The 13,332-nt window shown below is 37.3% G+C and overlaps 1 protein-coding gene across 8 annotated transcripts in view; it reads left to right on the top strand.

Moving 5' to 3' along the window:
* Positions 1–13,332, top strand: part of TTLL5 (tubulin tyrosine ligase like 5) — a 342,013-nt gene that overhangs the window by 227,695 nt on the left and 100,986 nt on the right. The gene's annotated exons all lie outside the window — the stretch shown is intronic.

The following is a 13,332-nucleotide window of genomic DNA, read 5'->3' as shown; positions in this document are numbered from 1 at the left end:
AACAGAGAATTCATGAAGGAGAATAATGTGAAATTATCTTGGAAAGATACATTGAAGTCAGTATATGAATGGCTTTAAATACAAAGTAAGGAGTGTGTATGTTAACCTAGAGGCATTAGGGAGATACTAAAATTTCTTGAGCAGTGGAGTTCGATGGTCAGACTTGGGCTTTAGGAATACCAATTTATTAACAGTCTAGAAGATGGATTAGAGAAGTAAGAAACTGGAGGCCAAGAAACAAATTAGGAGTCAATTACAATATGATAAAATGACAGCTATCTATCGAACTTTTTGGTCTCAGGACCCCTTTAGTTTCTTAAAAATTCATTGAGGACCCCCTTCAAAGAGGTTTTATTTACATCAGTTATATCTAATGATATTTATTGTATTATAAAGTAAAACATTTTAGTATTATTATGAAAATGGTTTCAATTTGGGGAACCCCTGGGCATCCTCAGACCACACTTTGAGAACCTCTACTCAAGAGTTAAAGATACTGTATGGCTAGATAACAGTGTCTGTGAAAACAGAGTTCTTAATAAACTGAAAGCTCAATGTGAGAGACAAATCTTGCTATGTCAGTCAGTCAATAAACATTTAAGTGTCTGCTATGTGCTAGGCAGTTAGGTAGCACAGTGGATAGAGGACTGGTTTTGGAGTCAGGAATACCCGAGTTCAAATCCAGCCTCAGAAACTTCCTGTGGGCAAACCACTTAACTTCTATTTGCCACTGGAGAAGGAAATGGCAAACCACTCCAGTATCTTTGCCAAGAAAACCCCATGGACAGAGGTCCAGTCATGAAGAGTTCAGACACAATTGGAGCAACTGAAAAACAATAACATCCCAGGCACTGCGCTAAAGACTAGAGATACAAAGAAAGGCAAAAATCAGTCCTTGCTCTTTAGGAGTTCACAGTTTAATTGGGGTGTGAGAAGAGGGAGAGGAAAGATGAAGACAGCTATTTACAAATTATGGATAGTACATTTAACCTTTTGGTGCCCCTGGCAACTGGCTAAACCTTTAAATTACAAATGATTTGCTGATCTGCATCAGTGGTGGGAGTTTACAAACCAGAAGTTCTCTACACTGCTGAGACCACTGATGCAGACCAAGAATATAAAATTCAGTGTGAGTAAACAGTGTGCCAGCTTTAAAAAACCCAACCAAATAGATAAATGAATGAATGAATGAATGAATGGCTAAATAAATAAGCAAACAAGCATACAAATAAATAAATAAATGGATGAATGGATGAATGAATGAAAGGATGGTCATTGTTCTGGAGATGCATTGAGCCACTTAGTGTTCATAATGAGGGAGACAAAAGTTCTTTTTTTAAATTTTATTTTAATTTATGGAATAAAACGAGCATTTCCAAAACATAGTACAATAAAAAAGATGATAGCATATGAAATTATAAGTCTACTATGTACAACTTGCTATTCCTTTCAAATATACAACAAAATTATGTAAATTTCTTCATTTCTTCCCTCCCCTCCAGATACTCCTATTTCTTTCTCTGGATGAAATAGTGTCTTTCTCTATATGTCCTTTATAGTTAATTTAGGTATTTATAATATCAAAATAATTTATTCACTCAGTCGTTCTTAAAACAATATTGCTATTACTGTATACGATGTTCTCTTGGTTCTGCTCATTTTGCCTTGCATTATTTTGTGCAAGTCTTTCCATGTTTTTAAAAAATCATTGAGCTCATCATTTCTTATAGCACAATGGTATCCCATCACAATCATATACCACAACTTGTTCAGCCATTCCCCATTTGATGGGTATCGTTTTTGATATTTTGCCACTACAGAGAGAACTGCTATAAACATTTTATAATGTATAGGTTCTTTTCCTTTTTCCCTAATTATCTTCTGAAATGGACCAGGTTGTGGTATTGCTGGGTCAAAGTGTATAGGTAGTTTAATATCACTTAGGACATAATTCCAGATTGCTCTCCAAAATGGCTAGATCATTTCACAATTCCCCCAACAATGGGTTAATGTCCCAATTATTTTTCCACATCCCCTCCAACATGTCACTTTCCCCTTCCATCATTTTAGCCAATCTGGTAGGTGATATCTGAGAGTTGTTTTAATTTGCATTCTTCTAATCAATGTGTTAGAGCATTTTTCATATGATTAAAAATTGTTTTGATTTCTTCTTCAGAAAATTGCTTATTCAAATCCTTTGACCATTTATCAGTTGGAGAATGATTCATATTCTTATAGATTTAACAAAGTTCCTTATATATTTTAGATGTGAGACGGAGAGGATAAAGGGACTGTTGACCATGCCACATAAGAAATCTGTAAAAGCAGCTAGAGAGATTTAGCCAGGAAGAAAGATTTCAAATATTTGAAGGGCTGTCATATGGAAGAGAGATTGGATCTATCCGTCTTGTCCCCCAAGGACAGATCTAGGAGCAGAGGGCAGAATTTGTCCCTCTATCCCTTCCCCAAACAAACAAAACAGATTTTATCTTGATGAAGGAAAAAGGAAAGTGTGTGTGTGTGTGTGTGTGTGTGTGTGTGTGTGTGTGTGTGTTGGGGGGGGTGTGCAAACAATTAAAACTGTGATGAAATGGGTTGCCCCCAGACTTACTGTGCTCTTCATCCCTGAAGCTCAAGTCGAGGCTTATACAACTACTTGTTATAGGTATTGTAGAAGGGATTCATATTTAGGATTATGTATGGCTGGATCTAGATGGTCTCTGATATTTGCTCTGATTCTGTCATTCCAAATGGAAAGATAATTGATATTGGATAGTTATTTTTTAACATGTCTAGGATAAGTGCCAAATGAGCAAGAAAAATTATAAGTGCTTCAGGAGAGGAAGAGAGTTTTAAGTTGGGGAGGTTCAGCGAAGCTTCCCAAAGATAGGATTTGAGTTATGCCTTGAAGGGTCTGTAAGATTCAGATTAATGGAGTCAAGTGGGGAGAACATTCCAAGAAAGAGGTACATTCGGTATAGGAGGAAGTAACAAGTTACATTTGTCATATAGTAAAAAGGCATCAGGTGTTCCTGGGAGATCAGGTAGTTTTTCCAGGCTAAGCAATTAGGATATTATCCAGTAAATACTGGGGAGCAATTGAAGACTTTGGAGCACTTGAATGACATGATGGAAAGATTAAAAAGATTGATGATATGCAGGCTACACTGGAACAGGGCCAAGCAGAGAGACCAATTAGGGAGCTACTGTAGTCAGGCATGAGCTAACAAGAGTCTGAACTGTTGTGGTCTAAGTGGGATTAGGAAAGAGTAATAAATGATGCAAGAGGCATTTTCTCACGTGCCATCTGAGGGTCTTCTGCGATCCTCTTGGTTCAGTCCCAGAAATTTGTGACAGATGCTGGTCTTGGACCAATTTGTGGTGTTCTAATGCTTTGGGAATCAGAAAACCCAAAGGCATCCTGATCGATGGTTTCTAGTTGATCAGGATTGGGTGAAAAGGACTTTTTGAAGTAGATTCCAGTGTTATCATTTTAATTTTCTAAGACAGCTGAGGCTAGACATTGGGGGGTGAGGTGCCTACTTCTCAACCACGGTTTTCCACCCACCCACCTGCTTGGCTGTTCTGACATTGCATATGCTGCTACTATAGCATCGGGGAATAGAGCCAAACATGCGGAAGTGGTTAAGTGTACCAGCTCCTAGGGAAGCTGTGGCAAGCCAGGGGAGTGGGTGGATCCTGCTCGATGGGTTTTCAAAGAGGCCAAACCTTTGAAGTTTTGTTTTAGCAGCTGCCAGGTATGCTGTTTCAGCATTTCACAGACTCCTTTGCCATGTTCCTGTATTACTTTTTTTTTTTCTGTAAATGAACAGTGTACACAAAAGAGGAGCAGGATCATTTGGAAGGTGAAGATTCAATTTTGAAATTAGCTGAATACAATGCATTTGCCTTTTTTTTTTTGAGATGCCACTATTGATCAAACCAACTTTATTTTGTTTCCCTTTCCACTGTATTTCTCCTAGTCCCATCCATTTGTGATCAGAGGTGTGATAAAAGCTAAACCATACAGAAGAATCAATTAATTTCAACAAATACTAATTAGTTATTTGCTAAGTATAAGGCATCTTGCTAGGTCTTGAGAATGCACAGTCAAAAACAAGATATTCCCTATGCTAAAAAGAACTTATATTCCATTGGTAGGAGCCAGCATTCTCCAATGAAAATCATTTCATTATCTTGGAAAATAATTATTTTAGAAAAGTCTTGCCCTCCTCTCCCTCCCATAATAAAATTGGTACCACTCAGGGACAGTTTCCTGTCATTCATCCTTAAATCAAAGACTCACCCAACCAGATTCCATATACTGATAAACTTAAGATAACTTGATTATTACCACTCAATTGCTCATACTCGTCATTATTTGGGGGGGAGGGGCAGTGAGGGTTAAGTGACTTGACCAAGGTCACACAGCTAGTAAGTGTCAAGTGTCTGAGGCTGGATTTGAACTCGGGTCCTCCTGAATCCAAGGCCAGTGCTTTATCCACTGTGCCACCTAGCTGCCTCTCTGCTCATACTCTTCAAAGGGAATCTTCCCCATCCCCCCCCTCCTCCTTAGTTCACTGCTTTTTTTCACTTTCTTTGTTTTTCCTTATTTCCTCTCTCTATCATAGTGCCCCCTTTCCCATCCGTGTTCATTATAGTCTTAACACATGGTCAGTTCAAGCTGCCTTTGACCACCCTGGTGCTAGCTCTCTAGGCATCTTTCACTCCTCTCGACTCTTCTAGCATCTGTTATTTGTACCACTCGTTTGGCACCTAGCTATGTTAGTTTACTTTTTACACATATGACCTTTCTCTCCAATTATAAATCTATCAAGGGCAGGAAACATTTATTTATTAACCTACCATGTCCAAGGCACTCTGCTGTGGTATACAAAGATAGCTTTGATTCAAATGTGTTCTCAAGGAACTTTCAGTCCAAGAAGACACACGCAGAAAAACATGAGGGCAAATGAGAAATCCTGGCAAAATGCCTTGAGAAATCTGAGGAGATAAAGAGTGTGCTCACCTTTGGCATGCAGAGAATAGGATGGCACCAAGGAAGACTTCATGAAAGAAGTAGCATTTTTGTGTTTAACCTTAAAAGAAGGGAAAGTCTTCAACAAATGGAGACTGGGGTTGGGGAGTATCATTGCAGGCATAGGAGATGGCAGAGGGCAGGATGAGAACAGGGTACAAAGGTAGTTTGGTTAGAATACTGAGTATATGAAGAAGTAGTAAGTGTAAGGAAAGCCTGAGAAGGTAGGCTGGGGACAGATCCTAGATGGCTTTGAAGGCCAGGATCTGAAGTTTCTACCTTGACCTTAGACCTTTTTCATTTTCCCACTGACTAGCACAATGCCCCCTACACAGTAGCCCCATGGTAATTATTTGTTGACCAAGCTGAAGGGTGTACAGACTAATCCATACTACATTGGAAATGTCACATTATTAAAGTATCACTTAACTGAGCTTGGCACAGTTTTAAAACATTAAACAGTCCATCCCAGCAGCTTCCTTTCATCACTTCTTTCTCAGGCTGCAGACCCCCTCATTAGCTTCAGTTCCTTAGAAGTCATTGTTAGACTTGGTTGTCTCCTGGATGGCTTAAGCCAAGCGTGGTCTTTCAGTGGTTTAGATTATTGAAGACTCGGCATTTTGAGGCCTGGGTTCCCAGGTTCATTCTTCTTTGTTTTGAAATTGTAATTGCTGCCCTGACTCACTATCTCAGCTCACCCACTTAAGTTGATGTCCTTCTGGGCTCTACCCACAGGAAATTCCTGAGTAGCTCTCTCTTCATTATGGAAACTGAGCCCTTCAGTTCCTCGGAGCAGAGCTGCCCATTTCCATCAGTATATCTATGTTCCTTTTCACAGGCTCTTATTTTGTTGTTGTTGTTGTTTTCTTTCTCTCTCTCCTTATCAAGTGATCCTCTCTTGAAAATTCCGCCCCTCAATTCCATCATCTCACATGGTCTGTCTGGTTTAGAGGTTCCATCTTCCCACCTCAGCACAAGTAGCCACATCCTTTCAGTGTGCCTCTTTCAGGGAAAAGCTGTACAAATATATATATATATATATATATATATATATATATATATATATATATATATATATATATATATATATATATATATATATATATATATCTCAGCATGTCCAACCCATAACCTTGAAAATCACACTTTTGCATTAATTTAAAACTTGTTTAAATGCTTAAGATTCCACATTTGCGTTTTTATCATAACCATCTCTGGGTCCTCACTGACTCTATAACACTCTCTTTTTTTGTTTGTTTGTTTTTGGCTTTTGCAAGGGCAATGAGGGTTAAGTGACTTGCCCAGGGTCACACAGCTAGTAAGTGTCAAATACCTAAGGCTGGATTTGAACTCAGGTCCTCCTGAATCCAGGGCCGGTGTTTTATCTACTGTGTCACCTAGCTGCCCCAGTCTATAACACTCTTGGAGGAGTGGGATTGTTTTTCTGACACACGTTATTCCTAAATGACTGAACACAATCCATTTGCCAAATCTATGTTTAGAACTCTAGTGAAAAAAAAACCCAAGTCGATTAGATATAATTTAGTCTCATAACTTCCCTAGATAGATTAATATCAGATATTGCACTAATATCAGATATATGTACTTTACATATGCTGTTTCATTAGATTGTCACAATGACCCAATAAGGTAGGTGCTACATATGCTATATTTCCCAAAATGGGGAAACTGAGGCATATAGAATTTTCTCAAAGTCATACAGCCAGTTAGTGTCAGAGAAGAAAGTTGAAGTTAGGTCTCTTCTTACTCTATGTCTAGAGCACTGGCCCTAGATTCAGGAGTACCTGAGTTCAAATCCGGCCTCAGACACTTAACACTTACTAGCTGTGTGACCCTGGGCAAGTCACTTAACCCCAATTGCCTTACAAAAAAAAAAAAAAAGGAGTCTTTGGCATAGAGGTCATTTGATCTAGCTTCCTTTATAAAATTAAGACTACATCTCAGTTATCCTAATAAAATATCTGTTCTATTAACAAATGCCAGAGAAAATATATAGATTCCATTATCCATTCATTTTAATTGGTTCCAAATAAATCATTTTGATGATTTAAGTAATTCAGAAGAGCCTAAAACACCATGTACCATGATCATGGACTCCCCATCTCCCACAGACTGCTCAGATGTCTTACTCATGTAATGTTCTTGGCCACAGTAGGGACCAGCCAAGAAAGTATAGGTGGATCGCCCCTCCCCCCCCAAAGTAAATGAGCTCCTGGAGGGCAAGAGCTATGTCATTTTTGCCTGTATATACTACGCATAGCAGACTCTTAGTAAATGGGTGTTGAATGGGAATATATATGACCTGCCCTCTTGATGATCAATAGGTACTACTTCTTCCATGTAGAACCACATAATGATTAAGTCACTGAAAGTATCCAACACTTTAGTGTTATTCATGAAGCTATGCTTCTGGTTTTGTAAAACTTTCAAGAGAAAGTGCCTTCCAATGGAAAAAATTTCTCATGAGCCTTAGTGGAATAGCTGATCCCTTTGGTCCAGTAAGATTATTTTCCACACAGTTGACTCCCCTGTCAGTGTTGTATGGTGTTCATGATAGAGTTGAGAAATGTTCTGAACCTCAAACATTGCCAGGTCTACAAGAGAATTAGGGAATAGATTTTTCTCCAGTTTTTAATATGGTATAGTATGGAAACTGCACCTAAATATTTTATAATTGTCTTTTGACTGTAAAATTTTTGTCTTATTCCTTCATTCCATTACTCATTTGTTCTCAGTGGGTTTCCATACAGACTTATATATAGCCAGTTGTACTTTTGATGGAGTAAATAAATTACAATACACATGGGTATTCAATTTCACAAATGATTTCCCTGTGACTGAACAATATAAGTTAAGGAAGGATGTGTCCTCACTTTGCCTCAAAAGTTGAAGCTTCTAAGTTTCCCACTGGCCTTTCTCTTTTCTTATTGTCAAAACTAATTTGATGTAGAATAAATCAGATGGTAGAAAGAATCCTCCTGTCTTTTCTCCATCTTTCATAAGCATTTTCTCCACCCTCACTTTTATTTTTAAATGGTTTCTTCCAAGCTTCCCGTCTCCTCCTCTTGTGAATAACCAGAATAGACACAGACCCCTGAAACTGAAAAGAAGGAAGCTTATTGGAAAATATTAAGAAGGGGAAAAAGTGTTTGATGTACTTTTAATATAAAATGGGGGAGGGGGAATAGAAAAGCAGTGGGGTGATAGAGAGAGGAAAGGGAAAGGCGATTATTCACCATAATGGGAAACAAATGTTGGCTAAAAAGCCTATTGCCTTCTCAGACTCTCTGTAAACTGAGTGGCTTTTTAAAGTGATACTAAGAGAAGCCAGGCAGCATAGGGCAGAAGGCCTTAACCCTTCTCTACCCAAAAAGTGCCCCCAAATAGATTTCAGTCTAGATACCCCCTAACTGGTAAAACTTTCTTCTCCATTTGTTACCACCATCTATCCCTAAGGAACACTGATACTTTCAGATTTACCACTGTCTATTTTATGGCCAATCCACAAAGACATGGGGAGGTAATATAACAAGGTGACATGTGCAAGCCATACACAACCTCTGTTATTCTGTTTGATTTTCACATCTGGTTAAGCTTTGAAACTGGAACATGAGCAGTGTGCAAATGGCCAGGAGCGTTCAAGGTTTGAGACCATTCTCTCACTTTTACTTGTTTGAGGGAAAGTTAAATGAAGAAGAGAACCCCAAGTGATATCCAATTCTTTCCAGCAATAGTGATCCCATCACATTAAAGCCATACTGTTGAAAGCATTCTAATAGGCAAAGTCTTCCTATCTGCAGGTGTAGGAGAGTACTCAGTAACCTGGGGAGCAAAATCATTCTTTCTAGATCCTATTCTTGTGAGTATGCTGATTGCTATTTAAAGGCCACACTATGTTCTCTGATTTTACTAATCTGAATCACCATCAACTATCATCTCCCCCCTATCAAGCTGAAGAGGAAGAATGTAAACTGACTGCATGCACAGCCATTTAGTTGTCTCCCTCCTGACTGAAACTCTATTCAAGTAGCCTTTTAAAGCCACCTCATAGCAAACAAGAAGCAAGAATTATTTTAGTACCAAATGTTTCCCATTTCTTGTTTTTTTTTTTTTGGTTTTTTTGTTTTTTTTAGTGAAGCAATTGGGGTTAAGTGACTTGCCCAGGGTCACACAGCTAGTAAGTGTTAAGTGTCTGAGGCCAGATTTGAACTCAGGTACTCCTGACTCCAGGGCCGGTACTCTATCCCCTGTGCCACCTAGCTGCCCATGTTTCCCATTTCTTAAGGGTGGCAAAGTAGTTTGTAGTGTAAGGTCATGACCTCCACCAGAACATCTTATAATGGTGAACAAAAACTTTCAACTGAAAAAGAGGTAGAAATCGCCGTTGGTGGCATGCTGAAAACAACTATTTTAATGACACTAGAAATGAATATGAGGAGGAATTCAAAGTCTTTGATTATATACATATATATGTATATATATACACACACACACATACATGTGCTATACATGCCACATATACACACACCCCTTTAGCTAACTAAAACATATATCACATGCTTACTATGGTCATGGATCCTTTATAAAAATGGTTAATTAATAAAACCTTTCACTTCCTTCATATATTCTTATCAGAAAGAGGATTTGTAATTTTTTTCTCTTTGACAATTCCTCAGTCTGAAGTTTTGGGAGTTTTTTGACTGTTTTCTCTCACAACCTAGCTAATGTGGGAATGTTTTCCATGACTACTCATGTATAACTTATTTTGAAATGCTTGAGTTCTAGTGGGTGGGGGGTGGGAATGGAGGAGGAAGAGAAGTTGGAACAATTTTTTTTAAAAATTGATGTTAAAATTTGTTTTTACATATATTTTGGAAAATAAAATTCTATTCAAAAAGAAAAAAAATAAAATAAAAGAATGAAGGACATAAAAAAAAGAAAGAGGATTTGTTTTATTAGTGAACATCATGTACTGAATATACTCTTCAGTATAGTTTCCATTTTAATTTAATCTTTAATCACAATTTGATCCTTTTAGATCTAGCCCAATTTCATTTGGAGACTGGACTAACCATATCATGTGGTAACATAATTTTATGTTAAATGATAGCTTATGAATCTAAGAGGTTAAGAACTTAAATTGACCTAATATAATGAATTCAATTTAACAAATGCTTATTAAACACCTCTTGTATTGCACTAGGTATTGGGTGGGAGGGGATGAGACAACTGGATAAAGAACCATGTTATTTGAGTTATTGAGTTATTATTGAGATTTCCTCAGACTAACTCTTCAAGGTAGGTAGTACATGTGTTACTATCCCCATTTTGTAGTTGAGAAAACATACCCAAAGAGGTTAATTGACTTATTTGCTCCTGGTCCCACTTTCTGTTAAGATTTGAAGTGAGATTCAAACCCATTTCTCCTGAGTTAAGCCCCTTTTCACTCTGCTGTGATCACATTGAATAAAACATGACCACATCAAGAAGTTTGTTGTCTAATATAATTAAGAGAGTATCAATACACTATGTTAGCATATTCATGATATAAGTGCTTGAAAAATGTTTGTTCATGGATAGTGTTATGTGAGCTGTTACTGTTGATATTCTTTCATTCATTGCTTTTTTCAAAAGAATCATCATAGCAAGAATAGAAAAAAAATCTTCCCTTCACCTTAGATTTTATATCATTTTGATTTTTGGCTTATGGAGAGTCATAACTCAAGGGATAAAACAAAGGCAGTCACAAAGAGGTGAATCATGTATTTCTTCATGAATGGCCAAATGTTAGGATTAAAATGGAACTTGACAATTAAGGGGTGCCATTAAGCTTAGCCAAAAAACTCTTTATTTCTATTTTTACTACGTTAGCTCCAAATCGCCTAAATGTCAAAAGAACAGAACTTGTCATTCCAGGAGTACACTTTGTTGATTTGTCAAAAACCTAGATCACATCCCAATCAGTCCCCAAGATAATGGTGTGAAATTGTACAGAATAATGATTTGGTATTCAGAGTGGGTAGCTAACTGTAGGGGTAATTGAATTATCTAATACTTTATAAAGTAGTTTGCTATTGTCTAGTAGTAGCTGCCTTTATTTAACCCAGCAGAGAATGGAATGGTCTTTTTGTTAGTCACCAGGGCAGGGATACCTTACAGAGACCTGCCCTAACAAAACACAAGCATGTTTCCACCATGCCTATAACTTTGACTTAGGGAACAGGATGCAATTTCCTTTAATGAAAGATTTTTTCCACAGGTTCTTACCACAGATGAAAAGATCTCCTTGTTAACTCTTAAAAACAATTCCTACACTAAGAAAAAGACTTCTCTTATTAATGTGTATTTTGTTTTCCTTCCCTTTAGCTTCTCTACTTTTTTTTTCCAGTTTTTTTCCTTCCCACCTCTCCCCTTCTTTTCCCCCATAACCTCTTTTGTGATTTTCCTCTTTTAATTTTCCCACTTTTAAAATCTCATATTTCTTCAAAAGTAAAAAGGACAGGTAGAAAAGGTACAAATAGGGTGGGGTTTTGGAATTGCCTCCAACTGCCCTTGGCTCTGATCATGGAAAAGGGGCAGAAACAGGTCACTAGAGCCAGAGAAACTTTGGACTTGAATGTTCCAAGTTGTCAGCTGTTTTGCTTCATCAGGAAAAAGTAGAGACTAAGGAAACGTAATTGATATGATGGGACAGAAATTCTAAATCTGTGTGATTTCTTGTAAGACATTTGCTACGAACTGGGTTTGAACCCAAATACTGTTCAGTGCAAAAGCACACACCACAAGAAGAAAGCCTAGACAACCTGAACATTCACTTCCACTTTAAAATACTTTTCTTTGGCTTCTACTTGCAGGATTTCAAAGTAGATCTCAAGCCAGATGAGGGTGGTCCAGTTTTACAAAAGCCAGCTTCTGTTTGCATATGGTACCTTCATTGTTGACAGTAAGGCACCAGTCTTTTCCTTTTATTTAATACAAGTCCTATTGAGCTGAATTCAGTCTTCATTCCTAAATGAGCATGTTAAAGATTTCTCCTTTAGCTTTCTTAAAGGTCACACTTTGCCCACTTCATTTCTAAATATTCACAGCTAAGGTCTTCTTGTGGTGTGATGGTCATGCCAAAGTACAATGGTGAATCAAAGGCATTTCTTCCCAATGAGGCTAAGGAGCAATGGATCTTTTCAAACCCAGTTGGCTAAAAGATAAGGGACCAAGATTGACCATCTGCGTGAGCTGATTCCCAGAGTTCCAAGATGTCTTCTAGAAACTTCTTGTGAGCTTGAACTTTTCAAAGATTTTTTTTTATATCCTTTGTGTTCTTTCAAGCCTACACTAAAAGTTTGTGCCAGGTACACTGAGAAATCCAATTTTTGTTCATATTTCTTCTTTCCAGGAGCCATGATATAAGTCACATGGTAGTGGAGGTGTAGAAATGAAAGAAATCTTGTTCATATTTTATATCCATTTTTAATTTGAACTGGCTTGGACAACATTGATATCTTAATGGATAATGAATCTATTTGTTAATTATATGCCTTCCCTTTTCTGTCCACATTGGGATAATTTGGGATTATATTGTCATTATTTCATTTTTAATCGAATTTAATTGACTAATGGGATCATGCCAATATTTTTCCTGAACTTTCTGAGCTAGACTTTCACAAAATCCAGCATACACATCTGTTCTTGGCTAATCCTAATGACATGGCCACTTCAAGGTTCTAGTTGCTTTCACTTCTTTCTTTGTTTCTTTGCTTTCTTTCCTTGTTTCTTTCATTCATTCATTCATTCTTTCTCTTTCTTTGTTTCTTTGTTTCATTTCTTTCCTTCCTTCCTTTCCTTTTTCCTTCCTTCCTTCTTTCTTTCATTTTCCATATGACCAAAGATAGTTTTGATTTCTTCTTCTGAAAACTGCCTATTCATATCTTTTGACCATTTATCAATTGGAGAATGATGCATATTTTTATAAATTTGACTAAGTTCTCTATATACTTGAGAAATGAAGCCTTTATCAGAGAAACTTGCTGTAAAATCTTGCCCCCCCATTTCCCACTTTCTCTCTAATCTTAGCTGCATTAGCTTTATTTGTGCAAAATCTTTTTAAATTTAATGTAACCAAAATTATCCATTTTCTTTCCCATGATTGTTTCTATCTCTTGTTTGTCCATAAATTCTTCCCTTATCCATAGATCTAACATGGTTTTGTTTTTTTCATTAATTCTCTTGATCTGCTTGACCTTTCATTCTTCCAAATGAGTTTTTTGTGATTTTTT

The sequence above is a fragment of the Dromiciops gliroides genome, chromosome 2, assembly GCF_019393635.1.
Source record: "Dromiciops gliroides isolate mDroGli1 chromosome 2, mDroGli1.pri, whole genome shotgun sequence".
Classification (NCBI taxonomy): Eukaryota; Metazoa; Chordata; class Mammalia; order Microbiotheria; family Microbiotheriidae; genus Dromiciops; species Dromiciops gliroides.
This window is presented reverse-complemented; position numbering and strand designations above follow the sequence as displayed.